We start from the raw sequence: 17,410 nt of genomic DNA, 5'->3' as shown, positions 1-17,410 counted from the left end.
CCACCCTCTGAACCTTAGACTATGGAATGGGGTAGCAGTGCTTAATTGGAGCTGGTGATTGCTGGTGGGGCCCACTAGTACTCATTTTTGGGGACTAGTACTTATTTTTCCTCAACAAACTTTCATCAAGAGCAACATTAATAAAAACACAAATGAGGTAAAAAAAAAGAACAGACAGACAGAAAACTAGTGATAAGGGAAGAAAGCAGAGATGAAAAGGCAGGGAGTGTCTTGTGGTGGATTTAAAGCTGCAACAGGTGGAATCAAGACCTCACAGTTTTGGCATTCGGTACTCTGACATCTAGTAGCATCAACGTGGGAATCTCAATACAGCTTTGGGCCCCAGTGCTTATTCTTTTACAATATAAGCACTGTGGAGCAGGTGGTTCGCATATCTCTGTTTCATCTAGTCATAACTAGGGTTTGTATGACTCTGGAGTGTCTGTGCAATTTTATTCTTTGGGAATAATTGAGTTTTAGAGGTAGGGGCCTGCGAGGTGCCCTATAGTGATGGGGACAAGGGGCTTCCGATACTACCCTCTTTACTGGGGTTGGACCTCCTCAAGATCTGGTGATAGTGGGGGTAGGGACAGGAATAGTTGGGGAAACAGCCATTACAGCGTGGCTGTTTCCCCGCTTACCATTACATCGCAAGCATTACCACGTATGCGATGTAACAACGCGTAGTCATTACTATACATTTTTTTACATCGCATGTGCTTTTACCTTGCACGCCTTTACAACGACTTTTGTTGTAAAGGCATGTGTGGTAAAAGCACATGCCATGTAAAAAAATATAGCCGATCCACCTTGTTGTGAGGAAACAGAGGTTCTTCTGTTTCCTCACAAGGACGTGCACCACCCCTCAGACCCGATGTGCAACAGGAACCAGGAGGAGAGAGAGGATCCAGGAGGAGAGAGAGGTATGGGGGATTGGGCCTGGGGTGGGGGGTTACTTTTTTGGGGTAAAAGGGGGTTGGGTGGGGTGTGCGTGTGTGTAGTGCAGGTTACTGTTTTAGTGTAGGGGGTTGGGGAGGTTGTGCAGGGTAGTGTTTTAGGGTAGGGAGAGGACTGGGGGTCAGGAGAGGGTCGTTCAGGGGTAGTGTTTAAGGATTTAGGGTAGTGTCTGGGTTGTGCAGGCTAGTGTTTTAGGGTAGGGGGGCTGGGGGGCAGGGAGGGTCATACGGGGGTAGTATTTTAGGGTTCAGGGTAGGATCGGTGAGGGTCCTGCAGGGTGGTATTTTAGTGTAAGGAGAGGACGGGGGTCGGGGGAAGGCCATGCAGAGGATAGTGTTTTAGGGTAGGGTCGGGGTCATGCAGGGTAGTGTTTTAGAGTAGGGAGAGGACTGGGGTCGTGGAAGGGTCATGCAGGGGGTAGTGTTTTAGGGTTTAGGGTACAGTCGATGGGGTCGTGTAGGGTAGTGTTTTAGTGTAGGGAGAGGACTGGGGTCAAGGGGAGGGTAGTGCAGGGATAATAAATTAGGGTTTAGGGTAGGGCAGGGTAGTGTAACTTACCTTAGATACTTTTACCAAGAGTATACCTTTATTACGCATGCTTTTGCGCTGTAATGGCATGCGTGGTAAAGGCATATTTGTGGTAAAAGTATGCGATGTAATGGTGGTAAATGACAACGCGTAGTAATACCTGCGTTGTAATGACATACGTGGAATTAGTACATGTTGTAACGTGTCATATTGAAATATTTGGATATTTGGGTTGTGGCCTGTGATAACTTCTTATGCATGTGAGTGGTTCACCCACGTGATTTTGGGTGGGAGTGCTGAGATAGGCGCGAAGTCTGTGAAAGGTACTTACTTCTCAAATTTACGAATTATAAATAGTTCTACTAAGGTCTAGATTCGTTCTTGATGTTAGAATAGTGTGATACGTGGCAGAGACATTCTGTTTGACTAAACTGATTGCAAAAACAGCTTATGAAACTGTACAATATTTGTTGCTGAAATTCAAGAAGGATATTTTTATTGTGTTTTATTAAATATGGACCCGTATTCTAACCAAAGAGGCTGAAGAAATGTGTCATTGCCTCGTACTGGTGGGAAGGGTGTGTACCTCTCTGGGTGCACCCTGAGTTTATGTAATGGGTACAGGGTGCTGTCGGATGTGAGGCCAAAGGCAAGCAGGGCTGGCCCTGGGACAGCAAATGTCAGGTGCTCCTGTTTGCCTTTGAGAACCCGATAGTCCTGGAGCTGAGACATTCACTTTCCAAGTGAAAGGTGAGCATAAAGCAGGTTCATTCACATGCATGTATGCTGCAATAACGCCATTACATGGCTGTGGCTTTTCCCCATGAAATTATGAATGTGGGGCATTTGTCTCAGAATCTGTGGTGGGCGTAACTCGTGTAATTTGATGTACCGTAATTATGCAAATGTATCACAAATATACATAACATTATGCAGAATCTGCTAAGATCTCTGCATTCAGTGCAATTTTGTTAGTTCAAAATGCACCCTCCCATCCAAAATGGACCCGTGGATACATTTTGCGTTAAGAAAATAGTGCTAAATGCAACAGAACACGAAGAGCAGCAGCCAGCACCTTCTCGTGGTCTGTTCCTATGCTCTTGCAGTGGGTATTTATGCCTCAAATTACTCTAAATTACACAAGCATGCATATTTGCATAAATTGTGATTTTGTACCACGAGGGTGACGCAAAATTACCTAAATTACTCAGAGGACTCTGGCATAACTAACATTTTGTCCAGGCCTGCTCATAATCCACCAGCTGATACATAGTTTGCTGGTTTCAATGAATGGAAACAAAAACATGGTTATTACTGAAACGAGACAAACTTACTGAAACCTAGCAGTGGAACGTAATATGTAGCCCATCATTTTGTAAGCTGCTGATTACTTTTTTGATTAAGAAAATGGGGTAGAACCCAAAAAGAGTCAAAATACCTGGGTATTCGATAATATAGTAAACAGGGTGGTCCTGGACATAATTCATTTACCACATATTCATTATCAAACGCATTGTAAATCTGAGTTATTTCATGGGACTTAATCCTGAAAAACTACAAAAGAAAAGAACATATAGAGCCAAATGCGTATTCAAAACTTATCCGAAAAGGATTTGGAATTTGTGTACTAATAGAAACCATGCCATGAAAACATGGATTGAAGATGATTCCTAAATGGTTTTGACCCCTTGGGCAGCTTCAAATAGATATTGCCACCGGCATTTGGAATATATTTCCGGTTTTGGGATCTCGTTACTAAGGGCTGAGAACCAGATAATCTTTCCATTTTTTGGACTTTGAAGCACATCAATAATTGGTGGCTAACCTCACTGTTGGGGCGCTGTCTGACCACGATATAGGTCCCCCTTCTCCCTGTCCGTCCTGAGGAAGACCCGTAGCTGAGGTGTTGATCCTCCCTTCACAGCGCAAGGGACGAAACGTCGACGATCTCCCCCATTTCTTGAAGCCTGCACCCCTGTCCCCTTTTCTGTCATTTTTTTTTTTTTTTTTAGCAAATTGTATGATTAAATACGTGGGGTAGGCTCAACATTAAGGGAATAGAACCTTAGTTTTTTTGTCTAAAACATTGGATTGTCTTCTTCATTCATTTTCTCTCGCGCACTTGAGCATGTACTTTTGCACTTTCTATTGCACCTGGCAGTATCCCCTCTTTCTCTTGTTTTTAAATTTGTATATAAGAATATGAAATAAAATGTAAATTTATATTGCTTACAAATTTTGTATTGAAATTGATTTTGGGTATTACCAATAAGTTTTGAATACGCATTTGGCTCTATATGTTCTTTTCTTTTGTACTTTTTCAGGATTAAGTCCCATGAAATAACTCAGATTTGCAATGAGTTTGATAATGAATATGTGGTAAATGAATTATGTCCAGGACCACCCTGTTTACTGGATTACTTTTTTGAGGCATTAAAATGGCTAGAGGGTAGCCCAGGTGTTTGATTTCCCAATTTCTTGGCCAGTACAGGCATCTTTTTCGGCAGGAGCCAAAACAGTGGATATTTACATGCAATTCAAACAGGGTGTAATCAGACCCACTCCTTTTCATGAAAAACGTTTGCTTCCCTGTTCATGCGAAGACCATGCCTGCATGACAATGTTCTCAATACAGCAGCTGTTGCAGGAAGGGTCCTCTGAGTTTGGATGCAACCCAAATATTCTGCGTCTTCAGCATCAAATGGGATATGGGTGAGATGCATATATGATAAATAAATGTTACACAATAATGCTGGGCTAGAATGCTCTGTGTTGAATGAATGAATGAATGAATGCTTTTTGTTGTACTGCTCCTAGCACCAACTATCGATGCTTCGTGGTCAGATCACGATCAGTAATGTGTGTTTATTAGTATAATATGCAGCATAATGTGTATTCCCTCGCCACTGCATAAGACCTTCCTTTGTCAATCAAGTCCCAGGAGTTTAATTTTGGGACTGTCAGTCGGATTGCACGTGCTCGGCAGTGGCCCTGTGAGGCTGGTGGCGCTGGGGCAGTGTCAGTCATACGTCAAATGCTCAGTGTTTCTCAGTACAGTTGATATGAGTGGGGCAGAGTGATTGAAAGGTAACCGGATCTGCCGGTTTTCAGGGTACAAGTCCCTCTGGGGTCTTAACGCCCTGCCCCCTCCCCCCCTCCTCCCCCCCAATAAGCCTGCAGCCTGAGCAAATGATAAAGAGTCCCAGGGCACAAGTCTTAAAAAAAGAAGTGGGGGGACGCTGTCGTCACGACTGGAAGTGACGTCACGAAAGGTAGCTTGCACCATCAGACTCATTGCCTCCCCTCACTCACCCCTTAGATGCGATTGCATCAGAGAAGCCAGCGCGTGAGCAGCGTTCTAAATGAGCTCCGATCTCGCCCCAGAGAGGCAGCTCCGATCTCGCCCCAGAGAGGCCAAAGAGTGAATGTGTGGCTCCATTTGCTCCAGTTATCGAGCTCCGGTAAAATAAGTGGGGGGACGCCATCCACCCGCGTGGTACCCCATCTCGAGCCCTGATAAAGACCCCTTTATACACATTACGGCCAGCCCTTTCTGCACCAGATCCCGCTGAAGAACTAAGAGTCATTGGCGATTTTCCAGCGTATAGTCATTCACGGTTAGCTGAAACTTTACATCTGGGCCAAAACTACCATTAACGGCCCAGTTGTGTACTCGGTGTCATCCGAGCTGGTCCCTGTGATTGAATAACTTGTTTTCTCCGATCATCTGATTGGCTTCTGGGGTTGGGTGATTGCTGGCATCACGAGGCTCACTTAAAAAGACATTCGACCGTCTTGACCTATGGAGACTCCTCTTTATAGAATACCTTTCAGCCAATCAACGTTACTCTTCGAGGTACACCCCCACCACAAAATAAATCTCCGTTTGTTATTGGCTCCCAGCATCGCCTAGCATCATAGTCCCTTGGCCACAAGTCTTAGACGCCACATACACACACACCTTCGATTGTACTCAGAAAGATCATGAACCCGTCTATGTGTAATTTCTTCATGTGGCATACAGACAGGCCATTGACTTCAACATACAGATTCAAATATGGGTTTTGCTCAAGTATACCCATTCATATAGGACAGGGTATGTCCTAGGAAACATATGTCCTGGGGAGGTAGGAGCTTTGTGATCGATGCATCCAAAGCTTGGAACTCACTCCCTCTTCAGGTAAAAACCATGCCAAACCTATTAGCCTTCAGAAAGGCTCTGAAACTTGGCTGTTCTCAACATAATCTAAGTTCGCAAGGATGGAATAAACATGCGGTCAGTTTCCATTTCAGATCACATGTATGGGATAAACACGCGGCAGCTTTCAGCTAGCGCCAAGACGCCCTATGGGTAATTGAGCACTTTATAAAAAAAGAATAACATAACAGTATTAGCATTAAAATATGTTTGTTGTTGCACCAGACCACGTGTAATCATGCGGCTCACGTGTAAACAGAGCTGTGTCATTGACAGAGCTAAATAGCAGAGGGGTGGGTGTTATATTTAAGGGGCGTGTCCTTTTATGGAAGAGCTATAAGGACATTGGTCAACTTTCGGACACATGCCTCTAGTCTGCAGTCTCCTGACACCTTCTTCGGTATGTTTGTGAGACTGTCCTTGGTGAAGCCTGGAGTTCCCATTACTTGGGGTAGAGGCCCGCCCCCAGTGTGTCTGGGTGCCCTTCTTCAGAGAGCACAGACAAGAGCACATGAACTATAGCTCCTACCAGACCGTGAAGAGGGGCGCTGCAAGGCTTGCTGTCACCACCAATAAATCTCGAGCAGTGGGACATGCCACCAGCATGGCCGTGCCGAGAAGCCCCGCTTACTGATACTGCAGAGCATTCAGGGGCGGCTCTAGGCTCATGGTGGCTCTGGGCAGGGAGCGTAGATAGGGGGCCCAAAAGAGGGGGTCCAGGCAGGGCGGAGCGTGGAGGCCAGTGAAAAGGGGGGGGGGATCAGGGTGTTTGGAAGTGGAACAGAGCCGGATGCCGCCAAATCCCTGCTAGGGGCGGCCACGCAAATATGTATCTATCCGTAGAGGATTATTATATTAAGGATATATATTGGCGTGGTGGCCCCTGGGGTTTGGTGGCCCTGTGCAGGTGCACAGCTTACACATGCCTAAGGCCGCCCCTGAGAGCATAAACTGTTCAGAAAAAGCAATTTTTTTATACTTGAACTTTTACCACACATACGCCATATTTCCAGCACACACACACACACAAAATTTCAACAAGATAGCATTTTAATTGCAGGTCCAAGACGAAATCATTCAACAGGACATCTCCGAAAAACAGTGCCAGCTCATAAAAATACTGTGCCTTAAATTCACCAGCATACTGACAAGTCAGCGAAAACATAATACCCACCTAACCCAGACAAAATGGCAGCTTGGTCTTTTGGTGCACTCAATATGAGACCACATTTGTCTGTGTTTATCGTCGAAATAATCCTGTTTAGGATAGGGTTGGCCTTTGAATGACCCCAGATTCTTCTACAGAGTTTGAAAAACAAAAAGTCCCACGATCGCACGTGGGCGGGGGTAGAAAACAAAGTATTGAAAGCTCTCCTCTGACGGTGACGTCAGAACCACCTTCTTCTGAGAGAGAACGTTTCACGTCCAGCCAATCTGCGGAACTTCCGGTGTGTTTTGCACATGTCGCGGTTTTGCCGTTGCCCACATACCCCGCACCCCTTGCCTCCCTCACCCCAGAGGGGAGGAGGCCTTGAGCGATGGAGTGCAGTCACTCGCCCCGGTGACATTAGTGGGCCGAACAGGCCTCGCCGCTTCATCAACCCCATGTGTGCTCGATTTGTAGGCCATTTAATAAAAAAAACCTGCAGTAATCACTCGAGAGCCGCGAGAATGTGTAACCTGCTTTTATTCAGAGCCGGCTAATGCACTGTCCAGGGGCACTCAGGCGGCACCTCACCTGAAAAATGAGCCTGGCTTCGGGGAACACGGGGATACTTCAGGGCGCAGCCTTGTGTGAGGTGCATATTTCATAGCACGAAGAAAGGTCGTTCTATGCCGAGCGCGGTTCTTGCTAATGCAGAAAACCTTCGGCCTTGGGATAGTTTTACACCCGGCGCAGTAGTAAGAGGCAGGCAGTGTCTACTTTCATGAGTAAAAGGTTCTTGTTTAATTGCACAAAAGGCCCCTCGCCCCCTGCAGCATGCCTATGCTTGAGGGGGGCACGAGTCTACTGCACACAGGGTGCAGGCCCCCAGTGGGCAGTCAGTGCCACATGAACGTCAGCACCCTCTGAGGGCAGCAACACCCGCTCGCTGTGCATGTAGAATCGTGTGCCCACATACTGACACACTGTGCATGTAGATTCGTGTGCCCACATACGTACGTGTAGATTCGTCTGTCCACATACTGCCAGACTGTACATGTAGATTCGTGTGTCCACATACTGCCAGACTGTACATGTAGATTCGTGTGTCCACATACTGCCAGACTGTACATGTAGATTCGTGTGCCCACATACGTACGTGTAGATTCGTGTGTCCACATACTGCCAGACTGTACATGTAGATTCGTGTGCCCACATACTGCCAGACTGTACATGTAGATTCGTGTGCACATACTGCCAGACTGTACATACATGTAGATTCGTGTGCCCACATACTGCCAGACTGTACACGTAGAATCGTGTGCCCACATACTGCCAGGCTGTACATGCAGATTCGTGTGCCCACATACTGCCAGACTGTACATGTAGATTCGTGTGCCCACATACTGCCAGACTGTACATGTAGATTCGTGTGCCCACATACTGCCAGACTGTACACGTAGATTCGTGTGCCCACATACTGCCAGACTGTACATGTAGATTCCTGTACCCACATACTGCCAGACTGTACATGTAGATTCCTGTGCCCACATACTTCCAGATGGTAGGTATTAATTACTACCAGATTGTGTACCATAAGATAAAAAGGTGGTGGCTCTATTGCTAAAGACACACTCTCACAAGGACACCATCTGTAGTGGAATGTTTACCCTCGTCAATATGGGCTCGTGATGCAGGGCGTACATATCTTTTACAGGGTTCCCACGTCACAGCCATTGCATACAGGTCCGCGTGCCCCCAACACGCTGAAATGGTTCATGCAACAAGAGAAACACAAGCTGAAAAGCAGTCTGGTGTTCAAGTCAATATTGTGCGTTGTCATAACCAGGCAAAACATTGGCAACAAAATGGCGGCTTTTTACTTCGTCAATTTGATACAGAATAGCACGTCGTGAACGTTCAAACTTGGAAGCATTATTTGGCGCAGATCATCATGTAGATGTAGAAACTCCCTACCGTCATACTACACAAGAATCAATACAACATTATCACAAAGACACAACCTCCTTCTGGTTTGAAACCAGGCAATGGTGCAATTATGGCGTTTTCCTTCACTTCTAAGAAAATATGTGTGTTCGTGTGTGCACGCCAAGCTTATGAAAATGAAGTGGTCCATCCATTTATTACAAAAGTGAAAGATCAGAGGCCGTGTTATTACTAAAACATGGCCTAGTTAATGTGAAGAGTGTACTTCCTCACATTGCAACACGCACCCAAACTCACAATACTTAATGTGAGTTGATCTCCATGCATGAATTTAACCCTTTGTATCCATGCCTTTGTTTGTAAACATTGTACACGAAGAACCAGCATGGTATAAGCACTGTAGGCAGATAGATACACCAAATAAAACGCTATTTTTCCCTACTCTTGTCTTTTGGAGGGGCTGTGATTTCGGAAACCTTTAGGGGGGGGGGACATCGGCCGCTCCTTTAACAGTGTTGGTATGTTATGTGTATATAACTTTTTTATAACGCATAGCTAAACGTCCACTGGGCTACATATGGGATAATGCGCCCGCAATGGTAACATATAACATTCAGTTCTAAGTGGACTGGCACAGTTTCTGCTATTCTGTTTTTTCATGCCTGAAACTTATCAATAAAGGCCATTTGACCAGCGCAGTAACAATGAGGTACATTGCCCTTCCCATAAACAGGATAGATTGTTCCTTACAACGACCATAGTTTGCCTGCAATAGAGTAATAATTTTCAATTCGACCTTTAGACTATAGTAACACATGTGCAAACACTAGTTTATTGGACTGTGTCGATATTACCACACTGAACGAATCACTACACACGTTTCCACTTCTGTGAGTTGCCTCGAAAATGACAGTATTTAAATATGGCACTAAACACAGAGCATGCTTGCAAAGGTGACTGTGCACCTGTAGGTATCTATATTATTGTGTGCATGTGTATATCTATATCTATATGTATATGTATATCTATATATCTATATCTATATCTATATATCTATATCTAGCTCTCTCTCTCTCTCTCTCTCTCTCTCTCTCTCTCTCTCTCTCTCTCTCTCTATATATATATATATATATATATATATATATATATATATATATCGCTGTGGCGAGCTACGGGGTAGCGTTACTTCGGAGTTCAGTGGCTGCACTGTGAACTGTCCCAATTAAGCGCTCGGTTTAACGCGCTCATTCGGCTCGAGGGACGCTTCAGAGCACTTAATTGCCTCGCCTTCTGTCCGCCTTGCTTTTCCTCATAATCACCTTCAGGTCTCGCGAGCAGAGACCACCTTCCCCACATATTATTCCATTGACCAATCCCCACGTCAAGAGTATCGCTTCAATTACCAGAAAAACACTAGAAAGGGCTCAGTGCGTCCTCAGAGTTATCTGTAAAAGCTGAGCCCAGGGAGTGACCCGGAAGTACTTACTCCCAGCAGTCATTTCCAATATGTATTGAGGGGTGAGGCAGTAAAGGGTTGTTTTCTGCACTGCAGGCGTTTGTTAAAATGTTTGCATTTTTCAGAAATTATCCTAAAAAAATGACAAATGCGGTACACATTTAAACTTAAAAAACGGCGTAATTTTACCGGACATTGATAAATAAGCTGGTAAATGTTACGCTAAATTAATGTAAGTTTCTTGTATTTCTTTCAAGTTTAAAAAGTGATGTTTGGACTGTACTACCATAGGGCTCAGCTGTAATCACTTAATTTACATATATAAAAAAATAACGCAATACATATATTTGTAGGCTAAACCTAAACATGTGACATGAATGGTTTATAGAGGGGCATCCGGGGAAGCCGCAATTTCCCATTGAATGTGAACTTTCTCTTCTGGTGGGAACATGGCGCCTTAAATCGAAATGTGTGAAAATAACACACAATTTTAAAATGCAGAAGCGATCACGTGCGTTCCGGTGCGTTCCGCACTGACATAAAAGTAAACCTTCTTTTAAAGGTTCAGTAGGAATACTTGACATATCTCACTTCTGAGGGACATTTTAGTACAACAGTCACTCTAAAGCTTGTGTCCTAGTGAGCACAATAGGTGGAACCTGTAGTGCGGTGAACGACTGGCTCCCAGAACGATTCTCCGTCCTTCTTGGCACAGAAATGTGGCAGATGAAGGAACCCCAAAACGCTGTTTTGGAAGACCTCGTCAGTGGCTTCATCTTCAATTTGCAAGACATTGCTTTCAAACTTTCCCTCTTTTTTAATGTGGACTTAAAATGTCTATTCTGCGTCCCCGCGCGCAGGGGAAAGACAGGGGCGCGCATGTCTTCCAGATTTGTCAGCATTTCCCATTTGAGATTTCTAGAACCCGGAAGTCGGCTTATTTCGATTGGCTCCTGTTTTGGTGCATGGGATAAATCACTGCATGCAGAGCCTAATAACTTATACATTAATGACTTAAATTGAACCGGCCTTAAACCGGCGTTAGTGCATTTTAAATTTGGCTTTCATTTATACAAAACGATAACAGCGTCTTGTTAATTTCGGGTGTACTCCGCCTGGCTGCTTTCTGTAGTGGCCCAGCACAGGTTTTTAAAGTGTTGACACTGTGCTTGCCGCGATAGCTTAAGGCACACAAACGTCCCCACACTCTGCCAGAGAGGCCCCCTGCTCGCTCGTGGCCCCTGAGACGACATACTTCACCCGACAAGTACTGCACACTTGTATCTTTTACCCCGCCAATACTTACCTTGTGCTGCAGAATATGACAGCATTTTTATTTGGGGGGGGGGGGGGGGGATGCAGCCTATAAGTAATTATATTAAAAACTGACAATATCAAACCAGCCCTTTTTTGTCTCAATGTGCTCAATTAGTCCATAGAACACGTGTGCACAGAGATCTGTTATTTATTCATAGACACATTGGTGACAGCGGGGCGGCGCACTTCCTTCCCATGGTGCACTGCTCGCGGTCCTTTACCGAGTGACCCCACTTGTCCTTGCGAGTAGCCCGGTGAGTCATTTGTCATGATTACCCCCATTAAAAGGGGGGCTTGGGGGAGGGAGCCGACCGCCGGGAGGTCTCCTCCCCCGGGCGGTTTGGGAGAGCTGCGAGGGGTGTCCCTTTAAGAGGGACAGAAGTTTCCAGAATTGGGCTGGTCCAGTAGGACCAGCATAGCCCAATTATAAACCCCCCGCCCACTGCCTACCAGCCACCATTTTAGGTTTGGTGACCTGGTGGCTAGGTGGGCTCATAGCTTTTTGTGGTCGAGGGTAATTGTGAGGTGCTTTGGGTGTGTGTTCGACAGCGTTATTGTTCCTTTGTTGTTCATTTAGTAGCATGGAGGACTACCGCGTGTTGGAAGCCATGCGTCTGCTATCGGAAGCAGGTCGCATGGATTTGGTGGTGGGAGGGGGGCCGGCGCGCCCCCAGCGCCAGGCCTCTGCCGGCGTGTCCGCCGCGGTTTTGGCGTGTTCTTCGCCTAAGAAGAGGCGTTCTCTTCAGGTAAGTGAAAGGGGCCGGTCCCGTTCGAGGAAACCGGCCCCCACTTTACAGGCGCGTGTGGCGGCGGGGGAGGGGGGAGCGCCGGTAATTTTGGGCGCTCCCGTAGTCGGGGGTGCTGGCGCGGGACCGGCTTCTGGGTTGGTTACGGAGCCCTGGGGTGGGGCGGGAGGCTCTCTGGCGGCAGGGCAGACGGCTCGCTTGCAGCCGGGTCAGGCGCCTGAGGCGCAATTGATTGCTTCGGCGGGGCGGGCGGGTGACGGGTTGGAGGCAGAAGCTCCCGCTCCCGCTCCGATTATACCGGCCAAGCGGGGGAGGGGGGGACGGAGAGGGAGTAAGAAGCGCTCCGCTTCTGACCCCATTGGGGAACGCCGTGTGGAGCCTGCGTTTGTCAGGTCCGCGCGAGGTGCGCGCAGGGGTTCTTTTCAATTGGATGGTTGGCAGGTGGCAGAGCAGCAGCATGTTATGCCGGATTTGAATGTTACAGAGCAGGTTGTAACAGAGACGCAGAGGACTGTTGACCCACGCTCTGGTATGTGGTTAACCCCTTCACACCTTGCTATCTCAGAGAGGGATGTGCTTTATGATAGGGAGTCTAGCCAGCGTGTTACAGGTGGATTGGGCAGGCAGGTTGGTATGGAGCATCATGCTGGCCAGGTTGTTTTTGCACAGGATGTTGGTGCTGTCCGGGGGGATGGGAACAGTAATGTGGGCAGCCCGTTATTATTCTCTACACCTGGTTCTTATGTGGGTTCTGCTATGTCTGTTGGAGGGGGATCCAGAGGAGAGGGTGAGTGGGCCCAGGTGGGCGACAGTAGTTCCATGCATGGTGAGGTTTTGGGCCAGGACACGGTAAGTTCAGGGGTTGTTATGTTTCCTGGTTTTCAGGAGGGGAGTGTCCGTTTGCGGAGGGATGACAGGGGATTGTCACAGGGGGGTCAGGGAGCTTTTTATGGGGAGAGTCGGGGGTCTGCACCTGTGCATGGCACAGGTTTAGGGGGATTGGGTAGGGCTGTGGGGAATGAGTTTGTGGGGTTGGCTCACCCTGGTGTGCGGGTTACAGGGGCTGGGGGTTTCTCAAGTACGTTGTTGGAGCGTGAGGGGTTTTCCAGGCAGGTGAGTGGAGAGTCTGTACATGGGGATGCTGGAGGTCCTTATCTTATGTTAGGTTCTCCTGGATGGGAGCATTTTGGTACAGCAGGTTTGGCGCAGCGGGGTTTTCACAAGGATATTGGGGTCCATGCGAGGGGTGTGGGGGTACCTTTGCAGACCTCTTCTTCGGTGGCGGCGGGCGCTAATTTGGATGTCAGTGATGAGGAGGAGATGATAGGCGACTCTCCGGTTAGAGGAGTGCCATTGAAGGGTTGCATTAGGGGACGTTCTTTGGAGAGGTGCCAGGGGTCGCTTGTGGATGCTGATTTGCGGAGGTCAAGGTCTGTTTCGAGTGTTGCCTTTAGGGATCCTAGCACACCAGTCCAAACTTTTTCTTTTCAGGATAGGAATAGGTGTGGAGGTCCAGACTTGGCAGGGCGCGGTCCAGTCCCATCACGCCAAGGGGAAGTGAGGAGAGTGCCTAGCGCGGCCCTCTCTGTTCCAACGAGGGATCCCGCCGCGGCCAGCACACGAGGGTCTGGCGTGACCCCGCTGGCCCCAACGAGTAGCAGGTATAGGTGGCAGGCCTTGCCGGCGGCTAAGGAGCTACAGAGTCAACGCGCAGGGAGGTACGGGCGTGTACAGCCTGCTCCCCCTCCTGGAGTTTCCAAATCATTTAAATGTACGGTGGTTGATACCGGGTTGGGTAAGACCCGTGATGAGTTGTTGCACACTAGTGCCGATTCAGTAGTGTTGGACTACGATGAAGACAGTCCTGAAGAAGGTGAAGTGCGGGATACGGAAAGGGGGGTGCCCTCTCATGTTTCTTATAGTGTGTTACAGGCTCCAGTGGTCCAAAGTCAAGTGCAAGGGAGAAGAGAGCACGGCCCATCGAGTAGGGCGCCTCGCCGACCGGATGCATTGACCTCGGAGACACGGGCGGAGCCATCGAGAGTGGTCTCTCTTTTGCCAGGTGAGCAATCAGCCACACAGGCCAAACCTAAGATGGTGTCTGTGGGTACTGGTGGTGAAACTGAAGTGATTAGTAGTGATGGCCGTCTGGTCAAAGGTCGATATGTAAAAGACACAGCAGTTGGTACAGATGATGTGGTAGACATTCAGAACACAGTGGTAGGTCATGTTATGGCTGGTGCTTCCAGCAAGGTTAAAGAGCCTGTGGCCAGTAAAGAACTCAAAATCAAAAAACTGCCTTACATGGGGGTTACGAAACCATTAGGTGCTCATCTCATGTTAAGTACCAAGGACCGAATTTGGAATGGTGAGTATGTGGAACTACTGAAGCTACTCCACAGGGAAGTCAGGTCCAAAGAGGGGTCTAAGGAGGAGGAGTTTGAGCTGGCAAAACGCCCCAGAGTGCCTTTAACTATTGAAAACTGGACAGCTGCGTTTTTAATTTATGCCAGTGTATATTGCGAAAAGTTCCCTGAGCGCAGCGTGTCCCTTTTTAAATACATGGACGTCATTCGCAAGGCCCAGATCACCGGGGGTGGTTTTGCTTGGTCTCAATATGATGAGGAATTTCGGGCCAGGATGGCTTGGGACCCGGAAGCTAAGTGGGGGGAGATAGATAATGACTTGTGGCAACACACAATGGGGTCAGCGTCAGGGGGTAAAACCATTTTCACGGCAAGTGGTTTGCCGTTAGTTTATCGGCCCTTTCAGGGGAAGCCCACCCGGGGAGGGGTGGGGGCCACTGCAACCTTGTACTCAGGGTCTGGTTTCTGTTGGGAATTTAATAGGGGCTCCTGTACCAGGGAGTATTGTAAATTTAAACATGAATGCTCAGGCTGTGGTAAGAAACACCCGTTGTCCAAGTGTTGGAACAATCAGCCATCGGACGGTACACAGGGAAAGCAATCAGTTTCAGGAACATCAAATACGACTGCACAGTTTTCAGGAGGAAGGGGATACAGAGGTGCTAAGGGTGCTGGGTCCAAGGGCTCGTACGCCAGTTAATTTAGAAAGGCTGCGCATTGCCCTCCATGGTTTCGATGATCAGTCAGCAAAAGTTACACTGTTGGAAGGTTTTCAGTTTGGGTTCCGACTCGGTTACTTAGGTGTTAGGGAACGGAGATGGTCTGCCAATTTAAAATCAGCTTCTGAACATGCCACGGTGGTACAAGACAAACTTACTAAGGAAGTACATGAAGGGAGGATGGCTGGCCCGTTTCACGATTGGCCGATCCATAACTTGATTGTTTCACCGGTTGGGGTTGTCCCGAAGAAAGAACCGGGACAGTTTCGCCTGATTCAACATTTGTCATGGCCTGAAGGGTCGTCTGTTAATGATTTCATTGACCCAGAGGCAGTGTCTGTCTCTTACTCTTCGGTTGACGTGGCCATGTCACTTGTTGTGACAGCGGGCGCAGCCGCTGAGATGGCTAAGTGTGACATCAAGTCTGCTTTTCGGCTATTGCCTGTCCACCCGGACGATTGGAGCCTTTTAGGTATTCAGTTCAATGGTAAGTGGTACGTGGACAAGGCTTTGCCGATGGGCTGCTCCATATCATGTGCCTTGTTTGAGTGTTTTAGTACTTTCCTGCAATGGTATTTTTCCCATCAGTCCGGTCATACCCTGGTAACTCACTATCTCGATGATTTTTTCTTTGTTGGATCCCCGGGCTCCGCGGAGTGCCAGAAGGCTCTGGACACATTCCAAGGGCTCATGGAGGATTTGGGAGTTCCTTTGGCTCCCGAGAAAACACTGGGCCCTGCCACTGTCCTATCCTTTTTGGGTATTGAAATTGACTCTGTGTGTATGTCTGCTCGACTGCCGGAAGACAAAAGGGTCAACATGATTGAATTACTGGATGTGATGTTGTCAAAGAGAAAAGTGTTGGTGAAAGAGATTCAAGTGCTTTTGGGTCATTTGAATTTTGCCTGCAGAGTGGTGAGAGCGGGCAGGACCTTTTGTAGGAGACTGGGCAGGGCTTTGGCAGGTCATCATTTGCCCCACCATCGTGTTCGTCTGTCTGCTGGTGTCAAGGAGGATTTGAGAATGTGGAAGTTTTTTCTGAACTCCTTCAATGGTGTCCCCTTGGTCAGAGAGGTTGACTTTCAGTGGGATGTACAAATGTTTTCGGATGCTGCTGGCAGTGATGGTTTTGGGCTCTTTTGGAATGGCAAATGGTGTGCAGAACGTTGGCCTGATGAATGGTTGAATGGAGGTCGCAGCATCACTTTTCTGGAACTGTTCCCCTTATTGGTCGCCTTGACATTGTGGGGGGAGGAATTGGCGCACAAGAAAGTGCTGTTTCGTGTGGATAACATGGCGGTGGTGGAGATAGTGAATCGCCAATCGGCCAGGGACGGACAGGTGTTGAAACTTATGAGAGTTTTTGTTCTTGGTTGTTTGAAACACGATATTCATTTTCGTGCGTTGCACATTCCTGGTGTGGACAATGACATTGCGGATGCTCTGTCTCGTTCACAGTGGGAGAGATTCCGTGGTCTGGCGAAGGATGCGGACAGATCCCCGACTCCGATGCCGAGTCATCTGTGGCACGTCGGCGAGGTCGGGTCGTTCAATTGGTGGTAGGTTCTCTGTCTGTGTCCACGCGTTCTGCGTATTCCCTTGCGTGGAAGGAATTTCTGGAATCTGGTGCTGTCAGAAGGGAGGATCTGTCGAGTCGGTCGGATGATGTGGTCAACTTTATACTGGACCTCATGGATAAGGGTTTGACCAAAGTAACCATTGCTGGGAAACTGGCGGGGATTGCTTTCATGGGGAAGTTGTGGTGGGGCTATCCTCCATCTGCGGGGGAAATTGGTAGTAGGATGCTTGAGGGATGGGCCAGGGAGCAAGGGCACATTGGTAGATCCAGAGCCCCTCTATCTTGGCAAGTTCTGGCCAGGTTGATTACGGTTTTGCCTTTAGTTTGTTCAGATGATTTTGAGGCATGTCTTTTCTCTATGTTGATGGCTTTCATGTTTTTTGGTGCTTTCAGGGTATCTGAGTTGTTGGGTTCAAAGTATAAGTGTGGATTGTTTTGGAAGGACGTTTTCTG

This window comes from Lissotriton helveticus, chromosome 12 (genome assembly GCF_964261635.1).
Source record: "Lissotriton helveticus chromosome 12, aLisHel1.1, whole genome shotgun sequence".
In the NCBI taxonomy this organism is placed as follows: domain Eukaryota; kingdom Metazoa; phylum Chordata; class Amphibia; order Caudata; family Salamandridae; genus Lissotriton; species Lissotriton helveticus.
The sequence above is the reverse complement of the archived record's forward strand: the minus strand, read 5'-3'. Positions refer to the sequence as shown.